At 40.1% G+C, this 12939-nt stretch overlaps 1 pseudogene; it reads left to right on the top strand.

Moving 5' to 3' along the window:
- The first annotated feature begins 10732 nt into the window (after positions 1-10732).
- LOC140516988 (olfactory receptor 5D13-like) lies at positions 10733-11669 on the top strand (annotated as a pseudogene).
- Positions 11670-12939: the final 1270 nt, after the last annotated feature.

Raw genomic sequence — 12939 nt, 5'->3', positions numbered from 1 at the left:
TTGGAATGGTAAAATATATTTTGTAATTAAAGTTTGATATAGTAGTTTGAAATTGGAATTTGGATTTAGAGCATGGAAAAGGGATTTGGAAGTGGAATTTCAGTTTTCATTTGGTATTGAAAATTGAGGATAGAATGGGATTTGAAACATGAATTTACAATTGAAATTTGAAAGTAGAATTTGGATTAATAAGATATACTTGGAATTTGGAATCAGAATTTCAGTACAGAAATGAAATGTAAAATGTAGAATAGTATTTTGGAACTAGAATTTGGAATGAGAAATCAGAAATGGAATATGGAAGTGGAATTGAAAATTGCATTGTGGAATTGACATTGGAACTGGAATTAGGAAATGGAATTTGGAATTGAAATTTGGAATTTGAAAGTGGATCTGGAATTTGGAATTGGATTTCAGAATTTGATTTTTGAATTAGACTGTGAAAGAGTAGTTTGGAAAAGGAATTTCCGCTTCAATTTGGTATTGAATTTTGAGCATGAAATTGGAATATATAACAAGAATTTAGACTAGAAATTTGAAATAAGAATTTCAGATAACGTTTTAGGATTAAATTTTGGAAGTAGAACTTTGGTATTTAATTTTAATGTGAAATTTCGAATGGGAAACTTCTATTTTGGAATTCCAGTTTGGTATAGTAATTTGAAATTGGAATTTGGAGTTTGATTACAGAAAAGGAAGTTGGAAGTGCAATTTCAGTTTTCATTTGTTTTGAAAGATGAGTCAGAATTGCGATTTGAAGCTGGAATTTGCAATTAGAATTTGAAAGTGCAGTTTGGATTAGTAAGATGTAAAAGGAATTTGGAACCGAATTTTTAGTATGTTATTGAAATGTGATATTCGGAATAGGATTTTTGATTTAGAATTTGAAATAAGAATTAATCATTGGTATTTGGAACTGAAATTTTGAAGTGGAATTTAGATTTGAAATATGGTAATGGAATTTGGTAATGGAAATATGGTAACTGAAATTTGGGAGTGGAATTTAGAATTTGAATTTGGAATTGTAATTACAATTGGCATTTCGAATTGGACTATAGGAGAGCAATATGGAAGTGGAATATGAATTTGAATTTGTTGTTGAAATTTCAGGTTAAAATTGGATTTGAAACATGAATTTGACTAGGAGTTAGAAATTAGAATTTGGAAAAAAGTTTTAGGATTAAAATTTGGAATTAGAATTTGAGTATTTAATTTTAATGTGAAATTTGGAATGGGAACCGATATTTTGGAATTATAGTTTGATATAGTAGTTTTAAATTGGAATTTGGAGTTAGAGTATAGAGAAGGGATTTGGAAGTGAAATTTCAATTCTCATTTATTATTGAAATTTGAATACAGGCTTTTAATTTGAAACATGAATTCACAATTGGAATTTGAAAGTAGAATTTGGATTCATGAGACATAATTGGAATTTGGAATTGGAATTTGGAATCGGAATTTTAGTTTGGAATTGAAATGTGAAATGTGGAATAGGATTTTGGAATTAGAATTTGGAATGGGAAAGTAGAATTGGAATTTCAAATTGGATTTTGGAATTGGAATTTGGAAGTGGAATTTAGAATTGGAATGTGAAAATAGAATTATGAAATGGAAATTGTAAGTAGACTATGGAAGAGCAAGTGCTAAGTGGAATTTAAATTGAAATTTCGTGTTGAAATTTGAGTCTGGCACTGTATTTGAAGCATGAATTTAGAAGAGAAATTTGAAATTAGAATTTGCTACAAAGTTTTAGAAGTCAAATTTGGAATCACAATGTTTCTATTCAATTTTAATGTGAAATTTGGAATGGGAAACTGTGTTTTGGAATCACAGTTTGATATCGTAGTTGGAAATTGGAATTTGGAATAGACTATGGAAAAGGAATTAGATAGTTGAATTTCAGGGTTTTTTTTGGTATTGACATATGAGTTAAAAAATGGAATTTGAAACGAATTTACCATTGGAATTTGAAAGTAGAGTTTGGATTAACAAAATGTAATTTGAATTTGGAATCGGAACTTTAGCATGTTAGTACACTATGGAAGAGGAATTTGGAAGTGCAATTTTAATTTAATATTGCAATTTGAGCTTGGAACGGGATTTTCAATCTGAATGAGGCTATAAATAGGAAATTAGAATTTGGTATAAAGTTTTCAGAGCAAAGTTTGGAATTAAGACGTTAGTATTTAATTTTAATGTGAAATTTGGAATGCGAACTTATATTTTGAAATTACAATTCGATGTAGTAGTTTGAAATTGGAATTTGGAGTTAGAGTATGGAGAAGGGTTTGGAAGTGGAATTTCACTTTTCATTTGGTATTGAAATATGAGTATAGAATTTGAATTTGAAACATGAATTCACAATAGAAATTTGAAAGTAGAATTTGGATTAATAAGATAGAATTGTTATTTGGAGTCGGAAATTTAGTATGGAATTGAAATGTGAAATGTCGGAAAGGATTTGGGGATTACAATTTGGACTGAGAAATAAGAATTGGAATTTAGAACTGGAATTTGGTAGTATTTAGAACTGGATGTGGAATGGGAATTGAGAACTGGAATTTGGAAGTGGAATTTAGAATTAGAATGTGGAAATGGAAGTTAGAATTGGAATTTGGCACTGAAATTTGCAACTGGAATTTGGAACTGAAATTTGGAAGTGGAATTTCGAATTGGAACATGGAATTAGAATGTAGAAAAGGAATTTGGGATGGGAATTAAAAACTGGAATTTTGAATTAGTCTATGGAACAGCAATTTGGAAGAGGAATTTCAATTTTAATTTGGAATTCAATTTTGAGCATGGAATTGGAACATGTAACAGGAATTTACAGTAGGAATTTGAAATTAGAATTTGGGATAAAGTTTTAGGGGTAAAATTGGAAATTAGAATGCTACTACTTAATTAAAATGTGAAAGTTGGAATTGAAAACTCTAATTTGGAATTACAGTTTCATATAGTAGTGTGAAATTGTAATTTGGAGTTATACTGTGGAAAAGGATTTTGGAAGTGGAATTTCAGTTTTCATTTGGTATTGAAATATGAAACAAAATTAGAATTTGAAACATGAATTTCCCATTGGAATTTGAAAATACAGTTTGGATTAATAAGATGTAATAGGAATTTGGAATCCGAATTTTAGTGTGTTATTGAAATGTGATATTTGGAATAGAAATTTGGAATTAGAATTTGGAATAAGAATTCAGAATTGAAATTTGGAGCTGGAATTTGGAAGTGGAATTTAGATTTGAAATGTGGAAATAGAATTGGGAACTGGAATTTGGAAGTGGAATTTAAAATTGAGATTTGGAACTGGAATGTGGAACTGAAATTTGGAATTGGAATTTAGAATTGGAATTTGGATTTGGAATTTGGAACTGGAATGTGGAACTGAAATTTGGAAGTGGAATTTAGAATTGGAATGTGGAACTGGAATTTGGAATTGGAATTAAGAATTGGAATTTGTTAGTGAAATTAAGATTTAAAATGTGTTAATGGAATTTGAAGTTGGAATTTTGAAGTGTAAGTTGGAAGTGGAATTTAGAATTGGAATTTGGAATTGGAATTGTTAACTGGAATTTGGAACTGAAATTAAGATTAGAAATGTGTTAGTGGAATTTGAAATTGGAATTTTGAATTAGATTTAAGAATTGGAATTTCTTATTAGACTATAGAAGAGGAATTTGAAAGTTGAATTTCAAATTGAATACAATATTGAAGCTGACCACCGAACTAAATTTGCAACATGAATTTAGAGTAGGAATATGAAATTAGAATTTAGCATAAAGTTTGAAGATTAAAATTTCGAATTGTGATAAGATGCCCTTGGAAATATTCCAGGACATGGCTGGCATTTTGAAGAGGAGAGAGGACTCCGTACTTCCAGACACAGAACTTGCTTCCCCTGCCTGGCCCACCATCCCCATCCCTGGCCTGAGAGAAGGGCTCAGGGGATTGCCCAAGGATAAAATTCTTGATCCTGAATCTGTCAATACTAACCTCAACCTATCTGCAGATCTGAAGAGGGTCCAGCGTGTAAATGTCCTTCAGCACGTCCCTGACAACAAAGATTGATTAGACTGTGTTCTGGCTGAATTGTGGGGACCCAGACCTTCACCTCAGGCAAACATCATGGGGAAGTGCAGGTGAGAGATAAGGCAGAGTGGCAGTTGGGCATCTGTAAAGATTCAGTCAGCAGAAGTGGGAACCTCCCTTCCTCTTCTGAAGATGTAAGGATCCTCATAGCCTTGACACCTGGATATAGTTTCCTCCTCTGGACTTCACAAACAGGCTTTGGATCCAGCATGCCTTTTCCAGAAGTAGATAATTTTGTGGAGTATGGAAAGCGACACAAAGTATTGTCAAAGACAGACTCCTTTGCTGCAGTCTCTCCAAGCTATCGTCGGCATGGCCTCTTTGCTCTTCCTTCTCTCCTTGACATCCTAATAATGAAAGTAGCCCTGGATTCTTCATTTTGTGCCCAGGTGAAGAATAGAAGCTACCTGAAAGCAGCGAATGATGCTGATGGCCACCATGACCGTGGAAGCAAGTGACTGCACATGACAGTACCTGTGATTTTGCCTTTATTGGAACTCGTGTTGATCAATAAAGAGATGTATGATTACAAAAAGCAATGTGAAACAAGTCTGTCTTCTGTATTCTTGTCTCCAAAAAAAATCATCCCATCAAACCTTAATGATTTCAGAAAAGGATTTCTTTTATCGAAATGGGACTTGGTTGAGAAGATGCAGCAGAGGACTTAGAACACCTGGTATGGCCTAGAGGCTGCTTCTTCTTCAGCCCTGCACTAGAGGACCACTAAGGTCCCGTCTGGCCAAACTTTCCTCAGTCAATGGCGTTATTGTATTCTACTTTGTGCAATTCTATCCTTAAATGATAGTGACCTCTGAATGCAAACATGAAGCCAGGGTGGTTAGCTGAAGATGGGAAAAAGAAAGGGTTGCTGGGATGAATAGTGAAAATTCCTTGGTTCTTGATGGCATTGGGGTAGGGGCTCCTGATATCTTCTCTGAATGCACTCCTTTGGGAGTTTTGTAAAGTGGCTGCTTCCTTATTCAGGATCAACTTTTTAAATACCTGAAGTTATTACATTCGAGGCCACTGAAACTAAGGTTATATATTTTCTCTACCATCTGAGTGCATGAATGCCCCACAGAGTCCATCTGGAGATGTGTAATCATGCCTCTGGGTCTTTCCCATTTCTCAAATTCCATTCTCCTTGCAGTTCGCTAACTCTTCCTGGGATCAGGAAAGCTCGGTTCCTGCTGGGGACAATTTGTACTCCTTCAAGGAAATGCCAGGCCGATTTTTTCTTTTTGGGGATCAAAATTTTGCTAATTTACGAAACTGGAATTGGAGTCAAACACCTGGGCTTCCTTGGCTGTTTCACTGTTTTCTATGTGAGCTACGCTGGGGAAGTCACTCTGTCGTCAGAGTCTCAGTATCCTTTTGAATGTGGGGCTGGGGGAGCTGTGCAGGTCACCAGCCTCACTTGTTCTCCACAGCCATCTGAATCCAGAGAGCTGATATTCCTCAGGGTCACGGCAAATGAGCTTGAATGCACTGGGAGACCTTGGTCTCTTTAGGCCTCAGGGATTTGCAGGGACTCACTTAGGGTGAGGCAAAGCCCATTTATTGGATAAGACTGTTTAAGGAGCAGCTAGGGCATAGCCCTTTTCATGAGGCACAGAGAGAGAAAGACTTCCGTCTGGGAGGGAAACAGTCACAGTTACTATTGACAATCACTTTCCAGCGAGGAGGGTCCAGAAGAGCCATTAGTCAGGGCCCCATTGGATTCCCAGCTGTAGAGTGCCATGCCTGCGATCTCTGAAGGGCTTTCTAGCTCTAAAGAGACCAGGGAATTATGGTTACTACCAAGATTTTTTAGTAACAGGTGGTCGATTAAATGAACAAAAAAAAAGAGATAAAACATCTAAAATAAAAATAAATGAAATATTTTAAAAAAATAAAAACATTCTAATGAAAGATACAGTAAATAAATACATAAATAAATAGGTAAATAAAAAATAGCTCAAAGAAATACGAGCTCCTTTGCCTCCAACGAAAGTGTCGCCTACTTGTATCACAAGGAAATCCCCTTTCACCTGACACTGCCAGAAGCTCTTTTCCTTTCCCAAAACTTTAATTTAGCCCTTTGTTGAATCTCAACCATTTTCCCCTCCCATGTGAAGAACTGACTTGCCATTTCCAATGCACAACGTTCCTAAGACTGAGTCTTGATGAGAAATGGGGAAATTTTGGAAGCCAGTAAATAAAGAAAGAGATTTGGGTCATGTGCTCCACGTGGAAAGGTTGGTCTTCAAAAATTCGCATCCTGCTGCTGAAAGTGGGTCCTGCTCCATGCTGCTGAATGAGGCATTTCTGTGGAAGACACTAGTGCTGGAGGAGCCAACACTGCCAAAGGCTTGATTGACTGAATACACCTTATAGACACATGAAGAGAATGCATGCGTGTTCAACAAGATGGTTTCGTGAAAGGAATCCATGCTGGTATTTTCCTCCCATTTCCCATCCGTGGCCTTAATTTGGTCACTCTTGCCGAGCTGGGAGTCCTTTGATGGAAATTCCAAGGCTGCCGCGTGTGTACATCAATTGATGAACTTCCGTGAATCTGGTGCACTTATTATAGGGAAATCGTTTTGGAACACGGAAAGAAAGAAGAAGCAGAGGAGAATTTGGACAAAGTGCCCTTGCAAATACAGCAGGACGTGGCGGGCACTTTGAAGAGGAGAGAGGATTCAGTGATTCCAGACCGAGAGCTTGCTTTCCCTGGCCATCTGGGAATCCAGATTAAGAAGTCCTGGATTAATCCAGCCTTTGCCTTGCAGTCAAAAGTATAGTGAAGCTGGTGACCTGCACTTCCACACTGGAGGCTGGACTTTTCTTATTCCTCATCTCAGTGCTCTCTTCCTTTTCCATCCTCGCAGATGGCCTGATACCCACGGATCACCCTAACTGATTTAGAGATGATCACATGTGGATGAGACCTCCTCACTGCAAAGGAATGAGGGCTCCGGTGGCCTTGTCTCTGCTCATCGCTTGTCTGCCGTGCTTCTCAACAGGCTTATCCCGGAAGCGCCCCGTCTCCTCCAACTTCAAGACGTTGTCCTCCAGGGACCCTGGCGCCGCTCAATCCGCCCTCTTCTCTGAGTCCCCCATCCTTAGGTGTTTACACGCCAGCATCAGTTCCTCGTCGGGATCCGCGCCACCCGTCCGTCTCACCCCAGGCACCGTGGGAGCCACACTGGCCTCCGAGTTCTTCGCACTCTTCCCCTCCAACTCGAAAGCCATTCATGGCCATCATGGAACCTTTGGGACATCCTCACTCAAAGCTGGTAACCTGGCAAGATGACTGCAGTCCCCTGCTCTATAAATGCCGGGCCACGTGTGCACAGGGACAAGTAGCCCTGCCAGGTGTGTCCGCTGCCCCCAGGGCTGACACACACAAGCCAGACTTCGATGCTGCCACACACACGTCACAGAGAGGAAGCAGGTCATCATCTGCGCAACAATTCCAACTCTGTGATATCATTCAAGACGATGCTGCTCAGAAATAGACCCTCCCCATTCCCGCTACCTGCCCCGAGGAATCTCATCCACATGTGATCATCTCTAATGCAGTAAGGGTGATCCATGAGCATCAGGCCATGTACGAGGATGGAAAAAGAAGAGAACACAGAGATGAGGAAGAAGAAAACTCCAGCCTCCAGTGTGGAAGTGCAGGTCACTAGCCTCCCTTGTCCTCCAGAGCCATTTGAATTCAGTGTGCTGGTGTTCCTTAGGGTGATGGAAAATGACCTTGGATGCACTGGGAGACCTTGGCCTCTTTAGGCCTCAGGGAACTTGCAAAGACTCACTTAGGGTGAAGTAGCGCCCATTCATTGGATAGCACTGTTTAAGGAGCAGCCAGGGCATGGTCTCTTGCATGAGGCCCAGAAAAAAAAGACTTCCGTCTGGGAGGGAAACAGTCACAGTCCCTCTCAAGCAAGGAGGATCCAGGAGAGTCCTTAGGCAGGGCCCCAGTGGATTCCGAGCTTCAGAGTACAGTGGCTTTAAGACTTGGGGAGAGCAGAGCAGGTACTCACTGAATCTCCCAGGATCCCAATGCGTTGACCTCTGCAAGGAGTGAAGCATGCCTGGGAACTCTGAAGGGCAACGTACCTCTAGAGAGACTATGGCATTATCGTTACTATCAACGTTTGTTGGTAGTGGGTGGCCTCGGGCATGGGTAGTGCAAAGTGGGCATGATTGTCAGCCAACTTTGTGGGCTTGATTTCTGTTCATAATCAAGGGACTGCAGGATACACCTTGGATTCCTATGCAGTTAAGTTTTACTTAATGTTCACTCTGTGCTGGCTCACAAACCACTCACTCTCGCTAAATTTGCGAGGTCACTTACGTAGTCAAGAAGTCCACTGAAGATGGGATGCACATCCCATGACTGACATCTACTTAGCATCCACAAATTGACTCAGTCCTATATGGCTTTTGACTCCTTCCACATCTTTCCCTGTATTCAGATCCTGATAGCCTACATTCTGAAGGCCAGGAAATCTCAAATCCTCCTGGGCCCTTCGTCTGGGTGTCCCATTCCTAGCTTCCTGCCAGATTTGAGACCCCTTGCACTCATTCGGCTTCTCCCCTTCCTCTCCTGCTGCTCTTCACTCCTCTTGCTGAATCCCTTGGAGTTCTCACAACAGTCGGAACACTGAAAAGTCAAGGAACAGTGACATAGCCTGACTGACGGGCCTGTCCTCCCCACATACCTTCATTTAAGTAAAGCCATGCTCAGATGCTTCTACCCTGCTCGGGGAGTGTCCTTGACATGGACCGTAGACAATCGACCTGGAACAACCTTAGCTACTCTCCCAAACAAGCTTCCTGTCGCTTTTTTGTGTCCTGGTCTCGTTTGCCTGTCTGGGGAAGTCCATGGACCTCACATCCAGTGAAAAAATTTTGAAATCCTTGAAGGCAAGGGAAAGGTTCTTTTAGGTCTTAGCGGAAAGAAAGATGCTTTCCACATCCTGTACTTTCACACACCCCATGAAATGCACTTCTGCACCCCGTGGCCGTCTGGGAATCCAGGTTAAGAAGTCCTGCCTTAATCCAGCCGTTGCTTTGCAGTCAAAAGTATAGTGAGGCTGTGACAACTGAGCGACTCTCCCACACGAGCTCAGATAGAAAACAGTAAACGGGGCATCATGTACCCTCTCCCTTTGGACTCCCAGTCCAGTGGTTGAAGTCACCGAAGCGTGACCAAAAAGATATCTGCTTGACATTTGTCCCAAGGCATAAAGATGTATTCCCAGCAAGGAGGGTGCTTTCATGACCAAACGGAAAGTACATCAGCTCCAAGAATTGTGGCATTTGAGAAATGATGAAGAACGCAGTGTTATGAGTCAACATCACGTACTAAGCTGGAGAAATGAGATATCGAGGGACACTGGTTGACCCTGCCCCCACAGGCCTTCAGCTGCTTAGGTAGGTGGAGTCAAGGGCGGGGCTAAGTAGGGGAGGCCTCCTTCAAAGGCCTCCACAGCTCTGGGGCAGTATCAGTTGCTGCCAGAGCTCTAGCGCAAGAGCTCGCATTCTCTGTCCTGTGCTGAGGGGAAGCTCTGACAAGGAAGGGATCAGCATCCTTCGAACATGGACTCAAGAGCCTTGCTTGGAAATCTTAAGGCAGAGCTCACTTGCTCAATGTTCCTGGGCTACTTCACTGACCCAGTGACTGTCGAAGGTGGCCAGAGCTTTTGGACAGTGTGTCTTCTGCAGGCCAGGGAGGGAGTCAACGAATGCGTGACTTTCCCGCAATGCCGAGGGCTTAGGGAAGTTAGTGAGTCGGGGCTCAACAGCAACCTGCAAAATCTGTCCCTCGCTAGGCAAAGATGTTATCTGAGGCAGAGCATGGTGAGTCTGACTAGCTGCGATCAAGAAAGAGAAAAGTTCTGTGAGGAAGAGCAGAGCTTCTTCACTGATTCCTGTTTATTCCTCCCAGAACACAAGGATCACCTAATGCTTCCCTTGGAAACAGCCACTGGCAAGAGCAAGGACAAGCCCCAGGAGGCTCTCACTGCCTTAGCGACCAAAGGAGAGGAGTTGGAAAGGGCTTTGGGCCAAGTGAGAGAAAGAGAGACCCTCCTTCAGCAGGATGAGGACACGGGGAAGCACTTCATTCTTTCTGAATGTGGGAAAATACTCCAGTTCCCAAAGGATGAATAATATTCATGTTTGCAAAGACTGAAGGAGGAATCCAGACACAATGGTGTCCAGCTGAAGGAGAGCGAGGCCAACCTGCCCCAAAAGATCCATCATGGCCACGAATGGCTTTAGAGTTGGAGGGGAAGAGTGCCAAGGACTCGGACGGGGCATGCGTAGGTGCCACAATCTCACACCAATTCATGAGAACTAGGGAGTTTGTTTTATGATAACTGCTGAGGCAGAAAAATACAATATGGATCAAAGATGCCTTGGGGCTGTTGTTGATTATTGAATGTTCTCTGAGGAACTGTGTATTTTCCCAGATAGTAAACTTTCTACAGATGTGTGAAGGTCTGATGTTCTTAAATAAATGAAGCACTCAATAAACTCTGGCTGTTGTAATCTTCAGTCTGCCTATCCCGTTTCACGACTGTCACCTCGGATCAGTCAGCTGCTGGCAGTGATTCATCTCTAATTCACTCCAATAGGAATAATGTTGAACCCTGACACGAATCAGAGTACCACATTCATGTTCATTTTCCTAGGATTCTCTGAGCACCCAGAGCTCCAGATGCCCCTGTTTTTACTATTCCTCATCATCTATGCAGTCACTGCAGTGGGGAATGTGGGCATGGTTGTGGTCACTAAGGTCAGTCCCAAACTCCACACTCCCATGTACTTTTTCCTCAAGCAGTTGTCATTTGTGGATTTCTATCATTCCACCACAATTACACCAAAACTACTAGAAAACTTAGAGAAGACAGAAGCGTCTCCATCAAAGGCTGCAACTCACAGTTTTCCGTTGGCATTTTCTGTGTGGTAACAGAGATGTTCTTATTGGAAGTAATTGCCTATGACCGCTTTGTTCCTATATGTTATCCTTTCCAGTATACAATTTTCATGTCCAAAAATTTCTGTCCCCTGCTAGTGATTGTGGAATATTCATGGGGCATAATATCTTCTATTGTACTCACCTACTCACTTCTTGTACTGTCATTTTGTGAGACCCAAATCATTGCTAACTTTGTATGTGAATATTGTCTTCCTCTCTGCTTCCTCCTCTGATAAAAGTTTCAATGAGAAAATCAATTTTATCTTCACAAATTTCAGTGCAGTTTGCACCCTTGTCATTATTCTTACATCCTGGATTTCCATTTTTGTCACAATCCTCAAAATGCATTCAGCCAAGGTGAGATGCAAAGCTTCCTCTACTTGTGCCTCCCACTTGACAGCTGTTATGATCTTCTGTGGCACCATCATCTCTCTCTATTGTATTCCCAATTTCAAAAACTCATGACGTGAGCCAAAGTGGTACTGTTTTTTATCTGTTATTGATTCATATGTTAAACCCTTTCATATACAGTCTAAGGAACAATGAAGTGAAGGAAATCTTCAGGAAAATAATGGATCTCAAAATCGTTTCTTATTGAGATCTTTTTTTGTTTTGTAAATTGTATGACTACCGTCTAAGCTATTCTGATGGAATTTATAGCGATTTCTAATTAATTCTCTGAGTCCTTTTCAGTTACTCCCCTCTCTGGTGTTCATTCCTTCAGTTTCTACAATAATCTGAAAGAAAGTCAGAAAAGTAGCAGGCAAATGAACAAGTGATGTTTGAAATGAGAAAAACAGTGGCAGAAAATCATTATAATATACTTAATGAGTAGCATCCACCTCAGAACCTTTTATTAAAACTCCTTGACAATTTATTGTAAAAATAAATCTAATCCTACAAGAGTGAAAACCAATTTTCCTTTTTTCTTCAGCATTATGTTTCCGCTACTTTGCATATAAGAATGGAACAATAATGTATAGTGTGTGCTAGTGGGTAAAGAAGATGGCTTTTGGAGAACAACCAGACAGCGATACCTTGACGAGTAACCATATTCACTTTTGGAGGATACCCACACATGGAGCACCTCTATTAATAGAATTCTTATAAATACACATTTAACCCTACAAAGGGCTTTGTGTAGTTCTTCCATCACAGGGCAGGCTCAATAAACATTGGTATATTCATTGATTTTTAGTGTGGAGACAAAGATTCCTGGCTCTCCGTTGTTTCAACATGAGCAACTCTGTCATAAAAGTTGGCTTCCAATTTATTTCTGTTTTGATTTACTGCAAACCAAACAAGCATTTCCGTAACATAGTATGATAAAAAGATGATTACAAAGGAAACTGGAAATCTATTACGTACAACTTCTTATTCTTTTAAAACATATGCCAATTGCCATGTATTTTTCCCTTTTCCCTTTGCACCTCTCCCATAGAGATAGCTGCCATTTCATATATGTATGGATATATACATATATGTAACACATATGACATATATGCCTGTTTAAACACATATATCCATATAAGTACTTATATTGGTATGAATATATATCTATGTATATGCAAAATCATTCTATGGTACTTCAGTTCATCAGTTCTTCCTCTGGATATAGATAGTGTCTTACTTCATATGTTCTTTGCAGTTCATTTCATTATTTATAATAATCAAAATTATTTAGTCCCTTAATGTTCTTACTAAAGCAATATTGCTTTTAATGAATACATTTTTTTGGTTCTTCTCATTTCACTTCTGATTATTTTACTCGTCTTTATATGGTAAAACTGCAAATTCATCAACCTCAGGTTATACTCCAGGGTTAAAAAAGTTCACTGGCAAGATAAAAGTAGAGAAGACTGGTGATG

This window comes from Notamacropus eugenii (assembly GCF_028372415.1).
Source record: "Notamacropus eugenii isolate mMacEug1 chromosome Y unlocalized genomic scaffold, mMacEug1.pri_v2 SUPER_Y_unloc_2, whole genome shotgun sequence".
In the NCBI taxonomy this organism is placed as follows: Eukaryota; Metazoa; Chordata; class Mammalia; order Diprotodontia; family Macropodidae; genus Notamacropus; species Notamacropus eugenii.
The sequence above is the reverse complement of the archived record's forward strand: the minus strand, read 5'-3'. Positions and strand labels throughout refer to the sequence as shown.